The sequence below is a fragment of the Semicossyphus pulcher genome, unplaced genomic scaffold, assembly GCF_022749685.1.
Source record: "Semicossyphus pulcher isolate SPU_LCO1_2020_fin unplaced genomic scaffold, fSemPul1.0.p SCAF_14, whole genome shotgun sequence".
Classification (NCBI taxonomy): Eukaryota; Metazoa; Chordata; class Actinopteri; order Labriformes; family Labridae; genus Semicossyphus; species Semicossyphus pulcher.
In genome coordinates this window covers 13464855-13472086 of record NW_027211648.1, presented here as the reverse complement: position 1 = coordinate 13472086, position 7232 = coordinate 13464855, and positions in this window count along the sequence as shown.

Genomic DNA, 7232 nt, shown 5'->3' with positions numbered 1-7232 from the left:
CCTATTTATTTGAGCCAGAGTATACAGACAAAGAGCTCATAGAAATTGAAGGGAGAACGAAGAGAGAGAGAGAGAGAGGCAACAGGCAGAGGATAAAACAAATACACTAACCTACGCTTTCTGTACACCAACACAACAACCTCTACCAAAATCTATCTCCAACTTTAACTCACATTTCTACTGTCCTCTTCAGGTAACATCTCACCACCTGCAAGATTTCAGAGCGAGACTTCTGTTTCTGGTTACACAAAAAGGATCTTACTCTTTAAAAAATGGACGATCTTTGTAGAGGTCATTTCCGTAATGTTGTCGGACACCTGGGGTAACAATCTGAGCAGTCAGTGGCATAAACGAGTACTTTTAGTGGACGTGCTTGCCCCAGGGGATTATGCTACAGGCAGGGGACATCTACTGGACCGATTTCAAGTCATTCCGAATCCGAGTCATTTTGACATTTTTTTGTTGTTGTAAAAAATAGAGCCCAGGTTTAAAAACACTGAACTTCTCCTTTAAGCTAATTTTGCTCAGCAGGCCACAAGGCATTAGCTAGCATTGATTTTACATTTGCCCAATGTAAGCTTTGTAGGCCTAAGTGTATCAGTTACTTTCTTTGATAACAACTTGGTAATAATTGTGTAGGCTATTTGGTTTAAAAGGTGACTCAATTTTGTGTTTTATCAAATGTTCCTTGTTAAAGTTTGTGACTAAAGAGCTAATCCAACTGCTATTAGCTAATGCTAACTTTACTAGTTCATGCTACAACGGACGTATTGTCACTTCAAGCCATTGTTGCCGAGCACATGGCCTAAATATTTTTTAATGATATTAATGATACAACACAATTGTAGGCTATATCATCACATTACAATGAGTCAGAACTGTAATAGCAGGTAATCAAATTACATCTTTGTCATTTTAAGTTGAGGACTTAAAGTTGAGGCTACTTGAAGTTTAACTTTTAGGAGGTATACAAGGACCACGGTTCAACTAGTCGGCCACTGTATTGCTAACATTATTATTTAAGCATGACCTACAGAAATAATTGTTTAACTATCGCTTAGACAAACATGATAAATTAAAACAAAAAAGGCGAGTGAAGGCGTTTTTAAGGAAGCTAAAACACAATTTTAATTAATGGTAAACGACCGTTAATATACAGCTTATGGCAGCTCAAATCTGCTTCAGACGGTTAATGGGAACAACTCAAATCCCATCAGAATTGGCTACTTTTTTGCCACTTAACACTCGTTTAATAACGATTTGTTTTTGTCCGCTAGTATGTCGTTGAGAAGTCAACCTCCACTTAGTTACTACATTTGAGCCATTACAATGGCAAACTCTATGACCCCGGGAATAATCGGCCCTAAAGCCAGAGACCCCGGTCAACCCTCAGTCCCTTTAGCAGGTAGCACATAACCTCGTTTTGAGATACAATACTGCCCTCCTCTGGCATCTTTAAAATATTACAACCGGCAAAGGACACTCGCTCGGGCTAGAGGATAAACACCGGATAACCACAAAGTGCAGCCACAGTAGCAGTAAGTTGGACCTTTCCAGCGACCATTATCGGTGTTTTCTTACATTATGAGCTCTATCTGTTTGACCACGCGTGAATTGTGGTATGTAACCTCGGCGGAAATAGGATGACATGTTGTAGCTCGGACTTAGTCACATGGTGTTTGGATGGACAGTCGTTACAGCCACATCAGAGCGGACGTGTTAACCAGGAGTCTGCTGTCAGTGTGTGTGTATGACCACAGCTTCACCGCGACCTGCTGACACAGGGGGGTTCCCGTCTCAGCATGCCTCACAAGAGCAAGAAGGAAAAGGTAAAGTGGATTCTAATGCAAACATGCTACATTAAATACAAGCACAATATAACTTAAGATGTTTTTAAGTGCGTTTTATTTAACCTTTACTCCACAGGAATCATCAAAAACTGGAAGATCCAAAAAGTCTGGGAGTAAAAATGGGCCTGCAGAAGATGTAAGTATTTGTAACTTTTCACTGTTTAGAGTGGACTTGAGCTATGTTTTATATACGTAAAACACACATAAGAATGAATTTATAGCATGTATGTAAAATGTAAACTTACCTGCAGGGACTGTTTAAACTTTATACTGCAGAAAGAAAGCCAATGATACAACAAAAAATACCTTTAATTCTAATAGTAGGGTTGTTTAAGAGGTTTGTACTAAGGTACACCCTCATTTTTCACTATTCAATTTAGAAAGTATGTTTTTTTTTTGTTAGCTTTTAGTATTATTTGGTCTTTTAATGAGCAACCACCAGCAGCATTAGGAGTTTATCCCTTGAAACTTTTTGGCAGCCAGAGTTTAGCTTCTGCTCAACATTCACTGCAAACGTTACACACATTAAATATGCACATGCAGTTACACACAGATTTGCATCGATTCTCACATTATCACACAACCACTTTCAAACAGCTTCCTTTAACCAATTGTTCACAAGTTCCCTATAAACTCCGTTATCTCTCTTTTGTTTTTAAGTTTAATTCCTCTTTGTCCTCATGAAATGAACACAAAGTCACTCATGTGTCATCACATCACGATCTTATGACTTCCTCTAAACATGTGTTCAATCCCCAGCTCTCCCCCAGCATGACTGGTTTGGCCTCAGAGTATAATACGAAGCATTGTAGCCCGGCTATTTTTATCCTCATGATTTCTGACGAGCATCAGTGATGTGGAGTATCGTACACTGAGTTTGGCAAAGACCTGATTGATTGACTGCTGGACCTGCTGTGTGTTCTTATTGACAGCTTTATCAGCCCCATCTGTGCTCAATTATTCTGTGCACCGAGGTCCATCCCAAACTCTGTCAGCAGAAGCATTACAGTACACCGCCGACTGTGATCGGGTTGCTTCGTTGAGAATCATCCGATCTGATTCGGAAAGGAACTTGACCCTTACCCACAACACCCTCATCCCTTCTCCTCCTCTCTCTCTTCTGCTAAACTCCACAGTGACACTCCAGTAAAATGATTCCTGCACTATTTCCTTCAAGGCAGGACCTACCTAGCCCTACCTTGCTTCAGTAACGGGAGCCCTTCCTCTGCGACTCTTGTTTCTGCAGGGCTCCAATAAGAAAGTGCCTCCTGCGACTCAGCTGATGAGGGTGAAGCAGCCGGGGTCGCACTCGGCCGTGAAGAGGGAGAAGAGGTTCAGCACTTCCTCTTTCCCCCTCAGCGCTAACAGAGAGCTACAGAAGCTACCTGCGCTGGCAGGTACGCCTCCCTGCATATAAAGCAACTCCATTAGAAGCTATATCTATGCTATCCTCACATGCAACTCCACTACATTTCCCTCCGTAGATAAGCTTTGACTCTTCTCCAGGAAAATACAAGCTGACCTTTTCCTAAGTTTGCATGTTTGGCCGACATGTACGAAGGGAATTGTATTAACTATTCATAGCCTCTGTGGATCCTTATAACCGCCTTTTTAACCTTGAGGTCTTTGCCCATTACATAATTTATAGCTAAGCAGACTGCCCCATCAGCTTTATCTGTAATGCAAATGATGTGCAATCAGCTGCGTCCCTGCAGCCGGACCTGGAAGAAACAGATATTACCCTTGGAGGGCTCGCTCATGTAAGATAGATGAGAAAACAGTGATCCAAATCAGACATGAACTGTAAAATCTGACATATCTCAGAGCATCAGCCTCTTAAAAACCTCTAAAAAAGAGATTTTGACTTGCAAACTAACCAGGACAACTCTAGGAAGCTAGCTGTCAGTGTTTTAAATTACTGCTCTGATTGACTATATTAGTACCTACCTCACTGATGGGGATTCAGAGACAAGACAGTGATGTTGAGGTTTGAACATTTACATCAATCTTTCATGGCTTCTTTGTTTACACACAGTATTACAGGCAGGATCCGGCCTAAGTGGTTTCCTGTAAGCTATACCCTGCTATGCTTTGTTCTCATACCTGGACGAGCCGGGTGACACGACGGACCGACAATAGAGGCGCACAGGCCAGAGGATTTGCAAGTTTGAGGGAGACAACGACGTGTGACAGATAGTTAAATAATTAAAATTTGGTGTTTAGTTTAAAGAAATTCTATGTGTGTGAGATTTGGGACGATGACCCTGCCACCATGACCCTTCAGTCGCCTGTAGTGACCTAAAGAAACCTGCATGCACGTACAGGGACTTTAACATCCTATACTCTGTGATTTTAGGCTCCACACATAGAGGTCAGATGCAGTCAGCTGCTCGGTCACCCTCCAGTTTGTTTTGAGATTATATAAAAACACAAGTAGAGTTTAGAGAGGAGAGATGTAATATGATATTTTGCATTGCATCATCCCTTCCCCACGGTGTATTTGAAGTCTTATGAGTCGTTGTGGGCTGTGCACTTGTGTGTGTGCATGACATAAACAACTCCTGCTACCGCTACTCTGGTTCCTCAAAATATATTAATAAAAGCTCTGACAAAAACTACTTTAAAATATCATAAAAAATAAGAACCGGGGCACGGGCAGAGTAGAAGAGAAGTCAGGAGGATGTTTGTAAATGGATTTTTGTTTGTAGCTTAAGGAGCCATGCATTGTTATAGAGACGCTCATGCCACAGGCTCTTTTTGTACTCTCTGTAACTCTGTGTTTGTGTGTATCTCTGTGGAGGAGACAAAGTGGTTCTATAAATGTCTGCAACAAATACAAAGTCACATATAAGATAAGATAGAACTGTATTAATCCCAAAAGAAATTATAGTGCCAGATAGCTCGAATATAAGTGAAAATGTGAAATATAAAGTGTATGGGTTAATGCAAAAGAGACAGTGCCTGATTGATCTTGATCAGATATGTGACATTTTATCTCCATCTCAGTGTTCTATATCACCTGCCCACAGTTCATGGAGTCTTAGTTGCTTGTCAGCGGGTCAGCAGCCCGTGTTTGATGAAGAAGGATAAACAGCGTGTTGTTCCAGGTGTTTGTAAAACATTTAGTGATGGGCTTGTGTTACAGATGCACAAATGTGCCAGGCCTGTGCTGCCATCTGGTGGTTAAAAACGGAACTTCTCTTTGTATCCTTGGCGAGGTCAGTCAGCCTGCACTGTATAATGCTGTCTATATATATGAGTTAAACTGTTGCTATAAGCACCCTGTTAAAAGAAGAAGGCTTACTGTATAGTCTTGACAAACCCCTGTGTTAGTCCATCTTTAAGTTCTTTCTGGCTTTTTATCGGGACTTGAAGCAAAACTTTGTGTTCATACTGAAGACAAGAATCTCTCAACATTTTACATGCAAGTAAAAACAAAATTCAGCTGTTGTTTTTAGCAGTCACTACTCAAACAATGATACATATCTGATCTGTTAGGGACTAAGCTGCAGATTAACACACGTTTTGTGTGTTATTAAGTATTTAAGGCATCAGTGTTGTGTGTCTGTGTGTGTGTGTGGGCTTGACTAAATATAAACTGCAAAGCGTGTGTTCATGGTAATGAAGTAACATGCTGCCGAGTGCAACGCTGCTGCTCATTAATGTGTTTTATGTGCAGCAATTCAGGTGTACTGAGGCAGCCTGCTCCACACAGGTAAGGGTTGTTAATAGTTCATCTTGGTTTTGGTTTTTTAATTGGATTTGTTGACAATAACAACAATATAGTTTATCGCCAAATCTTCACTAGGTGTCCTGGGGTCGTTCTGAACCCGTGCACACTCTTACACATCCAGTCCGACCAGTAGTAAGTGGCAGCTTTCAGAAAATACCGCCGCCCGTTGTCATGGCGTTGGAATGTAATGGCACCTCTTGGAGAGTCTTTGGCCCCTCAGTGAGAGAAAGACGGGAGGGAGAACTGCTCACTGATACACTTGGCCTTCCTCTCCGTTTCTCCTGGTCACCATCTGAGCATTTCTCTGATATTTTGGTGCAGATAACTTCAACTGGTCATTATCCGTCTATGCAGGAAGTGAGACACTGAAGAATGGAGAAAACACTAGACAGAAAGGAGCAGTGAGAAGTTATTATGACACCTGCTGAGGCACAAAGTACCTGCCAAGATGAATTCCCACTTGCCAAATGAAGTCACACACATATTTCGGTGTCATATGTCTTAAAAAATACACATATGTTTGGACTTTACTTCAAAATGTTGGTCGGATTCAATGTTTAGTAAGTGGTTTGACAGATGTCAAAGATGTCTTTGATTCATTGTTGAAAAATGGTCCGACATGCTTCACTGTTGGAAAACAGCACAGTCCCTTTGTTATCAAATGAGTGTGAAATGAGTGTGAAAGTGGTGTTGAACCCCACTGTTATGCAACTCTGGTCGGTCTTGTGGTGTGATTGTGGTTTCACTTTGTGTGCACTGAAAAAATCACGTGAAACACGGCGAGGCTGCTTCATTATGCAAAGATGACATGCAGATTATGCATTTGTCTCCTTGGAGTTTGGTGCATGGATTCTTGACATAATTCCTCACTCGAGTTCCAGTCAGCCTCTTTAATGGAATATTCATAGTATTGGTACTTTAAACAGACGATTGAATCACTGCGTACGCTTTTAAACAGGCTGCTGGAGCTGCAGCAGTTTCCTGCGACGTGTGCCTGTGCATTAAAATGTTCTGTCCTCTCGCTTTCATTTCCTGTTTACAGCTAATTTCATTAAACACATGTAGCTGCTCAGAATAACATGCAGCATATTCTGCATGGGCCCTGAATGTGAGTCATAAAATCCTATCACAAAATATATTATGTAAATCCACTGAAGATGGCCGCTTCATTTTCTTCTCATTGGAGATGGAAAATGTGCAGCCACATATGTTGTGTTGTATATTTTATTTCACAAGGTTTTGTTTAATCCAGGATATCATTACAACATATATTTACATGCTCTTTCATCTTGTGTTATAGAGAGTCACCACAGCTTTCTACTGAAACTCTTTTTTTTTTAACTTGCTTGAGAGCTCTGTAGTTTGAGTCCCGTCCTCAGACCTCATGTGGCTCCTTCTTGCCTCCTCATTCCTTATTGAGTATTTGAGGGCCTCCTCTGACCCTCTCCCCCACCTCCCTTTGATAAAGAAGCAAGCAGAGATGACAGGAGGAAACAATGAAAGACTTTGAAGATTCAGCCAAGGCCTCTCCCTCTCTATCTAAGCGCACTCTGAGTCAGCTGCTTATCCTAAGTCAGATTATTCTGAAAACCCATCTAATGGTTCAACTGTGGAAAAGACTTAAGTCGATCTGATCTGAGATCTGTAGC